The sequence below is a fragment of the Vespula vulgaris genome, chromosome 10, assembly GCF_905475345.1.
Source record: "Vespula vulgaris chromosome 10, iyVesVulg1.1, whole genome shotgun sequence".
NCBI classification, from domain to species: domain Eukaryota; kingdom Metazoa; phylum Arthropoda; class Insecta; order Hymenoptera; family Vespidae; genus Vespula; species Vespula vulgaris.
In genome coordinates, this window is record NC_066595.1 from 723225 (window position 1) to 738853 (window position 15629).

At 37.4% G+C, this 15629-nt stretch overlaps 1 protein-coding gene across 6 annotated transcripts in view; it reads left to right on the forward strand.

The window, feature by feature from the left end:
• LOC127066926 (PRL-1 phosphatase) overlaps positions 1 to 15629 on the forward strand; it is a 43254-nt gene that overhangs the window by 11841 nt on the left and 15784 nt on the right. For 2 of the 6 annotated variants that reach the window (XM_051001207.1, XM_051001210.1), the window contains exon 1: positions 12916 to 13593. The exons of 2 other annotated variants lie outside the window; for them this stretch is intronic. The gene's annotated coding sequence lies outside the window, so the exon portion shown is untranslated. Of the gene's footprint in view, positions 1 to 12915; positions 13594 to 14962; positions 15116 to 15629 lie in introns of those variants that run through there. 2 more of the 6 variants (XM_051001208.1, XM_051001211.1) reach the window with 1 other exon arrangement.

Consider the following 15629-nt stretch of genomic DNA (forward strand, 5'->3'; position numbering starts at 1 on the left):
TCATTCGTTCGTTCGTTCGTTCGTTCGTTCGTTCGTTCGCTCGAATGCTCACGGAAAGACGCGCTAGGGGTTCGTTGCACTTTCCGTCGGCGCGCCGCTTGCTTTCGACCACCGACGATGTTACGAGAAATCGAACGCTTCGGACATTATGTCGACTCGATTTAAAACAACGCGATGAACGTGATAAGCTCGTGTCGAGTACCAGACTCTCTCTCTCTCTCTCTCTTTCTTTCTCTCTTCTTATCTATGTATCCTATTCATTTTTCTCACTCTCTCGATCCCTCTTCTGTTAACAAAACGAGAATACCTAAACGTTACGACCTCCAGACAAAATATAAATTGATCGAAACCCGATCGGAGATTTCTTCTTTATCGTCTCGTGTAATAACAATGATGAATCAAAAAAAAATAAAATAAAATAAAATAAAAAGAAAAAGAACTCGTAAGAGTCTCAGTTTTCCGTCGCACACCAAGTTACGATTGTCACATTGTAGATCGTTTAGAAGAAAAAGAGAGAGAGAATCTTGAAAGCGATTAAATTAGAATTTGTTGGATCTCTTCAAACGTACAACGACGAGTACAACGAAAGAGAAGAATCTCTGCTGACTTTCTCTCGTTTCTTTCTCTTCTTCGTCTTCGTCTTCGTCTTCGTCTTCTTTTACTCTCCTTTTTTCTACAGAGTCTCGTCGTTCCTCTCGTACTTGCCTTTTTGCATGCCACTTTGTTCAACGAACCCCCGGGAACGTAGAGCAAACCGGTTCAATTTTGTTCCTTTCTCTAGTCGATGCTCCTCAAGAGACTCCGATCTCTCGATAATAAAAATATCGAACGTTTGAACTCGTTGAAAATTATGCGAACGTGATCGACATAACCGAGTGATCGAATTTGATTCGAGTGATACTTGTAAAAATTTTCTACGATATTTATCTACCGAGAAATCTTCCTTATCGGATTTCTAATCGATTCAACCGGTTCTTATAAAATAGCGTATCGCAAAGTTTCCCGAGATAACACGACAGTGATATTTGATCGATCGGACAAAAAATTGAAGGATAAAGAAAAAAGAGGAATTGCGATATATATATATATATATATATTCATTGTTTGTTAAATACGAAAACAAAAACGATGAAAAAAAAAAGAAAAAAAAAGAAATCGTAGCACCAATTTCTTCTCTTTCTATCCGATAACGACGAGAGGATACGAGTAGAAACGATCGATTTATCGAAATAGTCTCTCGCGTGAAATCATGAATTCATTCTGTAAGAATCGGAAACTCGTTGAGCAAGTTCGTGTTCTATGAGAAGAAGAAGAAGAAGAAGAAGAAGAAGAAGAAGAAGGCTTCTGCGTCGCGACGATGCATCGATTCTCTTCTCTCGAGTGCACTTTCTCTCTCTCTCTCTCTCTCTCTCCTCTTTCTACTTGCGAGTCGATTATCATTGGCTTAACGAGTCTCAGACGTGTTTCCTTTGGAATTCTTTGCTGTTTGTAGTGGTAGAAAAGGGAAAGAGAGAGCTCTAGAGAGAGTGAGAGAGAGAGAGAGAGAGGGAAGGAGGGGATAAAAAACAAGTTCTTCTTTTAAATATTCTAACAACGACGCGATGAAACGTCGGAGACGTTCGAATGAAATTATTTTCACGAATTTCGTATAGAAAGGGAGAATAAAAGGAAAGGTTTGAGAGAGAGAGGGGGGACAGAGAAGGGGGTATGTGTTATATACGTGTCCATGGCAGGAAGGGCACCCAATGAAAAAGATATTCGACTGGCAGAGCCAGACGGGTAGACGACCGATGTCACTGACCTTGCTTAACGATCGGCAATGTCTGGGAGGAGGACCCTAGTAGCCAGACCCACCTCTGAAGAGAATTATCCTGTATACAATATCCTACGACTACAATCGAATTCTACTATCAAATACATTCTTCTTATCCTTTGTCTTTTATATCGTTATATACAATCTATTCCTTCTTCTTATTTACTTCCGTTGCTCGTGAAAAAAAATTGCATCGAGAAAAAGAGAGAGAAACAGGGGCCAGAGAGAGAGAGAGAGAGAGCTAGAACTTTTCAATTTTCTTATGTACTTCGATTAATTAATTACTTTTTGACGATTATTGAAACGGACAGATAGATCGCAAAAGTAATTTCTTCTTTGAGACGTGCGACAGACAATTGCAATTTTAAACTTACACTTAGTTAACTACATGGTACACCGAATGTACGCCGATAAAGAATCAGGCCTTCAGAGAATTTATCGATTAAACGTTCAGCGAAATGTCATAGGAAACCCGGGGCTTACTTATTTCCACGAAATCGTGGATAGGTGTAATTGCAGAGCGATAAAACGTTTGTACTACATTTTGTTGTATCGTAGATAGATTATACATTTAATCTTTTTTTTTCTCCTTTCTCTTCCTCTTTTTCTTCTTCTTCTTCTTCTTCTTTTTCTTTTCTTCTGTCACAGTGAAAATTTGTAAATTTTCTTTCGATCGTTGATTTTTGTATATATCGAGTTTGACCAAATAATATAGTCCAATATTTTTCAATAAAACTGGTAAACGGGAAAATATCGAACAAGTGATTTTCTTACTGCCTTTCAATTAACCTCGTATAAAAGCCAATTTTGTTGATATTAGCTTGGTAATAAGATCATCGTAATTTATTTTATCAGCGCATTATTAAATAGATAAAGATATTATGGACGTTAATCCAGCAATTTGACGTTGATCGTAAACACGCCCTAATATCCATGTGGATCTGACGAAACAGCTAATAGGTAATAATTCGACGCGTATACGGTGTCATGCGAACGTTAATTAGTAATCAACGTCGGGTCCATTCGATTTCGAAATTCAAATTACGTTCAGCGACGTTTTCTCTCGCATACCGGAAGCGGATTATTCATTTTCTTCGCTCGAGGAATAACACTAACGGGCAACGAGTTAGCCGGCGACTCTTATCGGTCGCTATTATTCGCTCGAAGTGGCCTCTTATCATCCTTTGCCTGCTAACCTAGTGACCTACTTGAAATATCGATTTTACAGGTAGTTCAGACTCTAAGCCGTCGACACGAAGGTTATACCTCTGTTAACGAGATATATATCAAAGATTTTATACATTTGTAAAATTTGACGACGTTGTACGACATCGCGAGGATTGGATCGTTGTAATAAGAACCCTATTCTAAAGGCTTTTCGATTTAATATTAGCGTAAATGCAAACAACGTGTGTGTGTGTGTGTGTGTATGTACGTATGTATGTACGTATATATGTACTTAGGTAAATTTTTTCGAGGAATACGAGAATGGATTATTTTTATAGACTTCCAAGAATATGATATGATTTTTGATACATCAGGTATAAAGTATCTATTACAGTAGAGATAGTTTTATCGAAGAGATAAATCTAGAAATAGAATCGATAATGATGTCGTTCAACGAAGAAAAATGTTTTTTATAGATTATATCATTTTTATTACTCCAGAATGATACATGTATGTATCATAAAATATATGTACACACACACGCACATTTCAAATACATAAATCTTGGAATTATTCACACATTCTTAAAGATCTAGAAATTCTTTCGTGTATTTCAGTACAATTATGGTCACCTAACTGCATTCTCTTCTAACGCCAAACGAGTCCGTGAAATAACGTTAAGAGAAAGTCATGAAACGTCGAGAGCGTGTCTAGATTGACTTGCATCGATGACCTTTGAAAGTGGAACTTGCAACACACTTATACGCGCGCGCGCACATGCTAGTGCATTCGAACGTAATTACTTTTAATCGGTAGGAAAAAGACGAGTCTAGTTAACGACAGAAGCAGAGTTTACATCTAAAGTCAATTCAAATAACGAAGCTAGAGAAAAATGTAATTACTACGGTGTAGACTTTATGAACGTTTTTGTAAGCTTGGTCGAGAGTTTCCTTTTTGAACTTCAAAAAGAAAAAAAAAAAAATTCGTTAAGGTCCGTCGTACTATCCACCGTCTTCGTGACGAAATATCGATAACATTAACATTCTTATAACTTATTCGTCTCATACATATTACAAGGCACGAGATCGTGTACTCACTCTTTGAGAGAGACCAATTTCAGAAATTGACCAAATTTCTAAAGGGTAGCAAGGGTGGTAGAAGGAAATATAATCTCTTTGATGAAGAAAGAAAATATGTATTATAACAAAAAAAAAGAGAGAGGGAAGAAAAAGAAAGAAAAACTAAGGGGGAGGATTTCGAAGTGCCGTTATATATTAAACCATCAGGCAAAATCGATGTAAAAAGATCTTCCTCGGTGTGAAGGAAGCTTAATGTACACGGTTCGACGTCCCCGTTACTCGACGTAGTCCCTTCACGTTTTCTACCCCTTGCCCGTTCTCGTCTGGGAAAGTTGGAGAGAAGGGGGAGAGAGAGAGAGAGAGAGAGAGAGAGAAAGAGATAGAAGGAAGTGTAGGTGGCAGCTTGGGTAGTGTAGAACGATAGAAATAAGGGGTGTGTGAAAGAGAGTAGTGGGGATATACTCGCTTTGTTGCTAGCCAACCTCGAGGTTTTACCCTCGTCCATATTCATAAATCCATATTCATCCCGGGTCTCTTTCTCTTTCTCTGGCTTTGTCACTCTCTTTCTTCTTTCTTTCTCTCTTTTTTGTTTTTTTTTTGTTCTATCCTCCCCTCTCTCTTCTGTCTTTATCAACTCGCTCAACAATATACATACAAGCAAGACTAACGTATACCAAAAAGGGAGCATGGTGGGGTTAGCCGTCCACGCCACCGTCATTCTTATGTCCCTTTTTTTTTCTTTTTTGTATTTTTTTTTTTCTTTTTTTTTCTTTTATTACGTTGTTTTTACTAACTTGTGATACGTACATGTAAATCAAATAGATGAAAATGAAATTTCTCTTCTTATTTCTCCCGCCCTTCACTCTTAAGATTTTCTTTTCTCTGTAACCTTTTTTATTTACTCTTCTCCTTGCTTACTTTCTCCTTGCTGTGCCATCTTTTTCTTTTCTTTCTTTTTTTTTTTTTTTTTTTTTTTTTTTTTTTATTAAAAAAAGGTTTACTTGCTTCTCGTATAAAGGGCATTTGCTTCGGTTCGGTTAAACTTCAGCGTGGGAAATATAATCTCGAAGAACGTAGGCGTAGTAGGTGTGTATCGTCGGACCGGACTGGACCGGACCGGATTGGTTTGAAAAAATCGGACAGACGTTGTTACGCCTCCTATCGTTTCAAGGATATATTCGGTCATTCGACGGTCATTTATTGTAATGACTATATTTTGTATGCATGCATGCATGTATGTATGTATGTATGTATGTATGTATGTATATTAACGTAGCTTCGCTACGAATATTTCACCAATGAGTATATGTATGTTCGTATGTGTTTGTGACAATTGATTAAATACCGGCGGTTGTGCAATCATTGATTTCCGATTACGTTCGAAACATTATTACAATGTGATTATATTTATTGCCTTTTCGTATACTAGACACGTGTTATGGCTTCTGTAAAGAAATTACTGTTGTTTTACTTCTTTCTTTTTTTTTTTCTCTTTTTTCTTGCCCCAATCGATTTAGCACCGTGCATTCAATTTATCATACGACCTGCCACCGACTCAAATCATACATTTGGAAAATAAATTGTTTTTGGGGTAGAACAGAACCTTGACTTTTTATTCAAAGATTATTTTATTGATAGGACATGTACGTACTTATATCTACGTAGGTATATGTACCTACGTATGTATCCGACTTTACTACGTCATAACTATGACGTCATCACTGACGTCGTTACGTTTTTGATCTCTCGCCCACGCTGCCTAGTCTCTTTCTTTTTTTCAGTCTCTCTCTCTCTCTCTCTCTCTCTCTCTCTCTCTCTCTCTCTCATGCTGACGCAATTAATTCGAGTCTTGGTGTATTTCTACGGTCGGACTTTACGTAATGAATTATCTTCCTATTTCTATCTCATTTTATCACTGTTATCAGTAGGATAAATTTAACAATCGCGTAACATTTCCCAGAAATGTATTCATCCTTTTCGAGATGGAAAGAAAGTATTTCAAAGCATTGCTATAAATGCATAGGCTATTAACAAAAATAAACTACGCCTTTCTCTCCTTCGTAACGAGAAGAACAAACCTAATAATAAAAAATAAACGTTATCGTATCGTAACAAGGTAATAATCCTTGATTTCACTCGTTCGCATGCGCAAAGTTCAACAATTTCCTTTTGTGTTACGTCAGTCAAATGAAACAGGATGTACGTGCACAGAAAAGGAGGAGGAGGAGGAGGAGGAGGAGGAAGAGAAGGAGGAGAAGGAGGAAGAGGAAGAGGAGGAAACACTCGTTTCCGGAATAACGAAAAAAAATTACTAATCATCATCGAGTACCTATATGCGTCTAGTATTATCGATCGATAAGCTTCTCGATTTATTTTCACTCGCTATCAACCCCCTCCTCTCCTTCCCTCTTTTTTCTATTTTTCAAATTTCCAATCGAACGTCGTTCCTCTTCGCGGATAAGAGATCTCTGTAGGGATTATATCGAGAAATCGAATTTCTTATTCGGATGATACGAGAATCAACGATGATAAGAAAAGGAACGTTCGAAAAACTGCTCTCCCTTTTTTCTTTTTTTTTTTTTCTCTTTTTTTTCGCTACGACCCTTCCTTCCTTCCTTCCTTCCTTTAAATTCTAAGGGTTGGTGCAAATGTGCGTAGGTAACACTGAAAGATTTCAAGAGAAAATTCTATCTAAGAGGGTAGGATGAGGATTTAGAAAAATCAAAATCGCGAACTACCGACTTATCTTTTTCGGATCTCGAAAATTTGTTATCCTATTCATTAGTATTAATAATTCTACACGATATTTTCGTATAACGATTCCTATATTATTCAGTTGTTATTTTTATTTTACGGATATACGCCTACATAAGTGTATCGCAAATAGTCGTGCATTACGCGTTCGTGCGAACAAAATTGTTCGCGATTTGACGTCTGTTAACGACAGGAAAGGCAAAGGAAAAGGTAGAATTATTCTCGACGTTTGAATCTAACTGAAACTTTATTATTGATACCGAATAGCGGTGCTTAACATTTGGCTTTGACTTTTAACACAATCGTTTTTTTTTTTTTTTTAACTATCCAATTTATCAATTCTTTTTTATTTTTTTATTTTTTTGTGAAAGCTTTGTGGTTGTTTTATACGCGTGGCTTTAAGAAAATTAAATAAAAAAAAAAAAAGAATGAAAAATGAAAGAGAGAGAAAGAGGAAAAGAAAAAAATTGACCGTCCAAGATGCAACCTTAAATTCTATTGATTGACAACCTTAACCCAATTATCGTTAGGAGGATAAAACTCAAAAACAAGAAACGAGATTCGAGCTTAACTCGCGTTAGCGAATTTGCTACGTTCTTTTAAAATAACAACCTATTTCATGCATACGACGTTAAAACGGCAAACACGAGGAGGTGTCTATCCAACCCCCTAGTGGGTTACTTCTTTTCAGTTTCAGTTTGCCGCCAACGTAGACAAAACTTTCGAGTACTTTCTCTCTCTCTCTCTCACATTTTCGAGATAGAAAGTCTATTCAGTCGGAACTATTCTCCAATGTTCTCGACTTAGAAAACTTTTTTCTTAACTGTCTTAACAAATGTACGAATACAGAAAGGGTCTACTTTTTCTCCTTTTTTTCTATTTTTTTTTAGTTAATCAATTCAAGAAACAGGCAATGTTAAGCAAAATATAGTCTGTAGTACTTTTCAAAGTTCATCGTTCCTGGTCTGTTTGGTTCACGCGATGGCGATTCATATCGAAGATTCATTAACGCGAAACAAAAAAAAAGAAAGAAAAAAAATATATATATACATATTTAATGCATTCGTTCCTAAAGATCCAAAGAAGAAAAAGATCGAGATCGTCGATCGGATGGAAACAAGAACGTAACCATTCGATCGGTGTTCAAAGATAAGTGGAGATCGAAGTCGATGACGATGACGATGACGATGGTGACGGTGACGGTGACGGTGACGGTTAGTAGGACACTCCGTAAACGTATATAAGTAACGAACGCGATCGTTTGAACGGACCTGCGCGATGCAACGCCGTGCAATACTGGTGGTCGCAACCTTATGCAATCGCGTGCAATAGCGCGCAATCTTTGAGGGTTCTCTCGTACATACATACATGCATGCACAAACATACATACATACATACACACATACATATGGCGAGTGCAACGAAGGTGGAAATTTAACTCGGTTCAGAGACCATGCAACTCGTTGATGCGTTTTCACTTGGCTGCGTAACTTCGTGCTGTTTCAACGGAATCTCTTTCTCTCTCTCTCTCTCTCTCTCTCTCTCTCTCTCTCTCTCTCTCTCTCTCTCTCTCTCTCTCTCTCTCTCTCTCTCTCTCTCTCTCTCTCTCTCTCTCTTTCTCCCTTTCTCACACACACAATGAAACAAATTGTGTATCAAAGAAGAATTTTAATTTGAGATTTTATTTTCGACGTTTGATTTACCTTGGTGTGCATTCGTGCAAAACTAACTATATAAAATATAACAAGTATGAAGAAAAAAAATATATATATATATATAAAAGAAAGAAGAAAACGAAACAAAAAAAATGGGGGAAAAAATAGAAAAACGACCAAAGAAATATTAACTATAAATTCGTGTCCATGTTCCGTGAAGTTTAACGAGCTATACTCCGTGATTATGGATAAGCCTGACCCGAATTCTCGTTCTTGCATAAATGAACGAAACGAAGCGAACGAAAGGTGACCGTTCCGGCGCGCGAAGTCGACTTTGAAAATGGTCCGAGAAGTAGCTTCTAAGCTCGACGAAGGATATATCTGACAAATTAGGTCGGACCCTTTCGTATCGATTCGAGAAAAAAAAAAACGATTACGATCGTCTTTCGAACGGTCGGCCGCTTCAGCAATAATTAAGTAACGAGAAAGAAAAAGGAAAAAAAGGAAATGAAAAAGGAAAAAAGTCGTCGAAGTATTCGAAGTGCTTGCGAATAAACAAAGCTCCCTTTCGAAAACGATTTCTCGATACTGGAGTATTTTATTGGACACCCGTAGTGACAACTCGAATACACTTTGCTCTTGGAACTTGGACTCTCGGTTTGAATGGTGAACGACGATGACATTTTGAAGAGAGAAAGAGGATAGATGGATGAAGAAATAAAAGAAAAAAAAAAGTTGAAAGAAGGAAGAAGCGAGGGAGTTCTCTCTTGCAAGCAACGGAATTCTATTTTCTATTCTCTCCTTCTCATTCTCTCTTTCTCTCTCTCTCTCTCTTTCTTGTCCGGGCATACTTGTTGAACATCGAGCTTCCCTGAAAACTCTGTCGATTCGAGAAGAAGAACCGATACGCTTGCACGTCTCGAAATTACGTTTTTCTTACAACGATGGCTTCTACGATTGCTCGAGTCGAACGATCGAGGAAGAGAAAATCTTGCTTTCGAAAACTTTTCGATGCGATCGAATAGAAAAAAGTAAGATGGAGGAGGAGATTTAAAACGTTAATCTCTTACCACTCTTATCGAAACAGAAAATTCTATCAATTATTTATCACATCACGTCAATTATTCGACTTTATCGCGAATTAATTAGAATTGATCCGACTACTGATTGTCGGATGCTGTTACACCGTAATATGTTTTTTTTCTTCGATTGTCTCGAATTTAATTATCGTCTGATACTACCTTAATTGCGACGACCCGCAATTTTTTTCTTTTTTTCTTTTTTAGACGAGTCCACGGAAGTAGACTCTTCCGCTGCAATTTTTATTTTTATTTTCTTTTCTTTTTTCCTCTCTTTTTTTTCTCTCCCTCTCTCTCTATATATATATATATATATATATATATATATATTTCTGTCTCTCTTTCTCTTTAGTCTTCTTTTGAAAATCGTTAGCCAGCTGTTCGACGTATCGACGACCCTGACCTTTTACCGAGACTCGACGCTTTCCAGGAAGGTCCATAACTCACGTGTCCATTGGTTATTTTAACGATACTCGAGCCCACTCTTTTCCAGCTCGACGAGTTTTCGGTCCAAGATGTGTAATTTCCCATGCATATATCTTTTTCTTTTTTTTTTCTATCTCTCTTTCTCTCTCTCTTTCTCTCTCTCTCTCTCTCTCTCTCTCTCTCTGTCTGTCTCTCTCTTTCTCTCTTCCTCCATCTTTCATTAATAAAAAAATCAATTGTCCTAGAAACATCACTCCATGTCGAGAGAACGTTTCGTCATTGCTGGTAGAACGAAATAACGATTAGAATTCATAAGAATAGAGTTTCACTCGTTTTGCGAAAGCAATATTCATCTCATATTATTATAGATACGTATATATATATATATACGTATATAATAGATACGTAAATCGAGAATGTAAAATCATGCAATTTGATTTTTACCCTTACCTCTTTTTTCTTTTTTTTTTGTATATCCACAAGTTGCTGCATAACGTTAAAGAACATTCAACAGTATGTGACTAAACGAAAGGAATTTTGCTAAAATTCTAGAGAAAATCGTGTATTCTAGAATAGGAATGAACACTGGTCAACAAGCACAGTAGATTGTGCGAACGTAATCTCCTTTTCTGAGACTGGAACGAGCTGGGAGAATGAGAACGAGTATCTGACAGACGAGATGAGAGATCCGACAAGATTAAATCTGCCGTTAGTTTATTTTAATCTCACTTTTTATAACCCGCAGGTCGACTAAAGAATTTTAGATTTTGCTCTTTGTTTCTCGTGGATACGGCGAACAGTCGCTTAAAAGAAAAAGAAAAAGAAAAAGAGAGAAAGAGAGGCAGAAATACGTCCGAAATACTTTGACAAGGTCTTAAAAGCAAACGATCGTCGTAACTCGAGAAGATTGAGTAAGGAAATACGGAACGTGATAACTTACAATTAATTCAAATCTCCTCGCAATGCATAAATCGATAAGAAGAACGCGACTGAAATTCGTGCGGTGTTGCATAGTAGAAGCTTAATATTCCGAAATATTTGTGCAAATTGTCGAGCCATTCTCGAAATGTCAGATTTGTCATAGCTACGTACAATCACCATTCATGAAACATTTTTATTGGATTGACATTTGATGGATTATCGTAATACAAAGGGAGAAAAGAAAAACCCAAACCCACGCAGGAATGCACGGAGGTTGGTCCTAATGACTCTTAGAAATATATTTTCTTAACGTTTCAACTCGAAAAATAAATAAGAATGGACGAAATTATCTTAAGAGAAAAATATTTCAAAAGAACATTTTCTAAGCGAACAAAAAAAATAGAAATCGTTTATAGCTCTTCTTACTCATCGGGTATTAAAAGAAAATCTAAGTTTAGTTGTTCATCGAAGCTTTTGCGATAGATTTATTACGAGTAATTGTTAACAGGTAAACATGTATTTCTCGTCGTTGTTAAATCACTTTTAAATCTCACAACAATCGTACAAATATCGTAAATGTTATTACCCCTATATTTCTATATTTCTCGGGGAAATACGAAATGTATTGTTAATATACAGGTATATACGGTAAGGACGGATTTTCCAAGGGTCGAATTTTCTAACGATATGAATGGAAAAACGAGGTGCAGGTATTATCGAAGGAATAAACGACGACCCTTCTTTTTCTTTTCTTTCTTTACTCTTGGAGAATCTACAGACTTGCTGGGTGCTTCTTCAAAAGTTGTAGTCGCGTTGACATTGTGGAAAATGTATATCTTGTAAATGCACCGACCGACCACAGGTGTGTATACCTGGTATATTTGTAACGAAAACGTGACTAATCTTCAAAGTACGCCAGGTTACACGTTTCTACGTATAGATACGTATACGTAGGTACGTACGTATCCAAGTACATACGTTCTCGTTCTCTCGCTATACGAAGGAAAGCTCGTATATATTTCCGCGGCTATAAATTTCTCCCGGTTAACATTGTTCCCGCGGATCCGCAGAATGACCGAATCAAGGAGGAGCCAGCGGTTGATCTATTAACCCTGACACTTTATCCCCTTTGGACGCGTTTTCGCTCAAACTTGGCATTAAACGAAAACTAGTTTCGTTCGTTCCTGTATATATCGGAGGTAAACGACCTCGAAAAAATAGATACGTTAATTAACGGCAGTTGACCTAACTTGGCACAAAACAACAAAGTATCGCGGACGGACGTAATCAACATTTTTGCCGAATTACTTAACTAAATACGTACGTATCTATGTTGACCGGACTTTTTCTTCGACTCTCCTTCGAGTTACGGAATTACTCTTGCTCCGTTCGTCTACGTCAGAAAAAAGTATACCTTTCTCGTGTCATATTTCTTGAACATCCAGTATATTCGTATACGTATATACGTGTGCACTTTGAATCTCGTTGGAATCGTTGACTCATTCAAAACGTGACGCATCGAGTATCGTTTTACTTTAACGTTGAAAAATATCATAATTCACACGATCACGTAAAACAACACCGAATCTAAATAAAATTTATGCCTGCATAATAAGAACATCTCATTTGATAAAATCGGAAAAGAGGAAGAGACACACACACACACACACATATATATATACAAAGTACATATGGGGAGATTTACACGGGACGGAGTTAAGGAGGGAGAGAGACAGAAGGGTAGGTAGGTAAGTAGATGGATGGGGAGAGGGGAGGAGGAGGAGGAGTTAAAGCATCGTACACTTGTTCGTACTCGAGCATTGTTTGTATCGGTCGGTAGGGTCAGCCGTGACGTCACGAGGAACACGTAGCAACTCGCATTCCGATTGGTGGCCGCAGTCTCCGAGCGGCTCGCGCGTCACGGTCGTTGAGTGTGACTGCCGATAGAGTGAGCGGCAGTGCTCGGTAGGAGTGGGGGAAGATGTACGGCGCGAGATCTACGTACGCTTACAGACGTAGCTAGTACGTACGTGTACGTTGACTGTGAGAGAGTGTCAGAAGTCATAGTGCCGTAGAAAGAGAGAAAGAGGGTGTTGGAGCTGTCTCGACGCCGTTCTATTTTCGTCGGCGCGCCACTGCTGGCCCAGATTCAACGCGACCGTCACGAGAGAAAGAGAGAGAGAGAGAAGAAAAGAGAAAGAGCGAACGAGCGAGCAAGCAAGCAAACAAGTTACCTTCTTCTCTTGTGTCTCTCTCTTTACGGAAAAAGAGTGAAAGAGTCGAACGAAACAATCGAATATCTCTCTCTCTCTCATAGCGAAAAAGAAAATCGCGCATACCGAAACTCCCGATCGACCAATCACCGGTGTCCGCGGCCGTTCACAGTGCCTCGTCGTCTTTCGTTCAGCACGTATCGTTCTCATTCTCTCGTGGGTCTTCCTTCCGTGCGTTTAGTTAAATATATATATATATATATATTTTTGTTCGTTTCCTTACTTTTCTTTGATCGTGTTCTAACCTTGCCGATTGCCATCGGTAGTCAATCATCGTGTATATAGTTCTTCGGCAATTTTGTTCCACAAATCTCGCGTTATCGTCAACGAAACGAGGACCAAACGTGAAGTACGCAGCCTAGTCCTGGAAGATATTTGGAAGAGAGCGTCTCGAACGCTCCTAGAATGTGACTTCGAAGTAATGCTGTAAGTGATCGTTCGCAAAATTAGTAATAATTAATTAATTAATTAATTCTTTTTTTTTTTTTAATTTTATTTCCTATTATTCGTTTTTGTTTATTTATTTATTTATTTATTTATTTATTTATTTATTTATTTATTTATTTTGTTCTCTTTTTTTCTGTTTCGTTGAAAAAAATAATGCGATGGTAAAATTAAGAGCAGAGAGAGGGAGAGAGGGGGGAAAGAGGAAGCTATAGTTTTTAAGAAAAGATAAGGAGTACTATTCCCGCGCACACGTGCGTGTTAACCCGGACTTCCGATATTTTCTATATGTGTAGGAGTGAGTGCATAAGGATTTGAGTGTATGTGCGTGTGTATGTGTTTTAGTTTCTTTCGATACAGTTATTATCATTGAACTGTATCGACGGAGTATGTATCTTTCTTGAACCTGTATGATCTTCGTTTAGAAAGAAAAACATTGGGTATACGATTATAGAGAATAAGATAAAAAGACTAACAGGAAAAGAGAGAGAGGAAGCGAGACCTTAACCCCTTTTGGTTTCAAACAAGTGCCATTTTGAGGTTAACCATTGTTTCTGTAGCTTTCGTAAATTTTGAGCTTTCGTTTAATTGAAAAAAAAATCTTGGCAATTATCGTAATAATAGATGTAATGTCTTGGATTAAAAAATGAAATTTTTTTATACATCGTCGACGAGTTGAAGGCTCGTAGGTTTAATAATTAATCCATTAACGTTGTCTTGTTAAATATAATCGAAAGTTATAAATAGAGGAACATCTTTGGGAGGTGGAGGTACGGGTCAACGATTTCGTTTTATAAAGAGACGTGTCCCCGAGTTAGCTCGTTTACTCGTAAGCCATGACATTTGAACCCTTCTTCTTTCGGGTATGGGCGCCACTCTGGCAGAAGTCTGAAGTTGGTTGGTAACGATTCTCATTGCGCGGCTAAATTCAATTTGAATTATCGTTTTTCTACAAAGTGTTCATTACTTTCGAATGAATACCTACTCCTTAAGGCGGGAAACATTTTCTTTCTTTTTTTTTTCCTTCTTTTCTTTTCGAAGAATTATTTCTCACTTAAATTTCGTATAACAAATATATATTGTAGAAATATTCCGTAGAGTTTCATGCGAGAACGTTCTTACTGTTTCTTAAGAGAGAAAATATAATTAAAAGTTACAAAAGAGAAATTAAAAAAAAAAAAAAAGAACTAGTAAAAAGAGTATCGAGATAGAACGATGCGTTGCCATTCGTGGCGCCAGACTTAGTCACGTGGCGCGTTTGCGTTTCGATTCTCTCTCTCTCTCTCTCTCTCTCTCTCTCTCTCTCTCTCTCTCTCTCTCTCTCTCTCTCTCTCTTTCTCTCTCTCAATATCCGTATTTCATACCGCGAGCCCATCGCGCAAGATCATACGAAGATCGAGAGCGCACCTTCCTTCTTTGACATTGGTGAACGCTTTGGCACGCGGATATCATCTTATTCTCCACTCTTTGTTCTTACAACTGTGGCTGAAATATTTTTGAATGCGTATGTAAAGATCTGATTTTTTATCTCTTTTCTAACGTGTAACACATTTCCATTTTCTACGTTTTTCTCTTTTTCTCTCTTGAAATTTTTCTTTTTCACATTTTTTTTCTCTCTCGTTAACTCGACTTATCATTCCAGTTTGAGATCGTCTTAATCGTTAATGTCAAAACGTTTCGTCGAAAGGAAAAGAGAATGAAATAAAAAAAGGAAGGAAAGGAGAAGGAAAAAATTTTGTACGTCCTCTTCTATACGTTTGGATTCGTTACATTTGATTTCCAATCTTATGTAACTTAACGAGTACTTTATACGGAAATAGTAAGTTGTAATACGTCGTGGTACACTCGCGTGAGTGACATTTCGATAAAAGAACGTCGTAGTTGACGTTCCTTGAATAGCAAATAGAATTTTTCCGATGTCCTTTAAAGAAATAATCGCTAAGAACTTAGTTTATTATATTGTTTTTCCTCGAGTTTATCGTTCGACGTTGTTTTAATGTATATTTTGTTGATTTCTT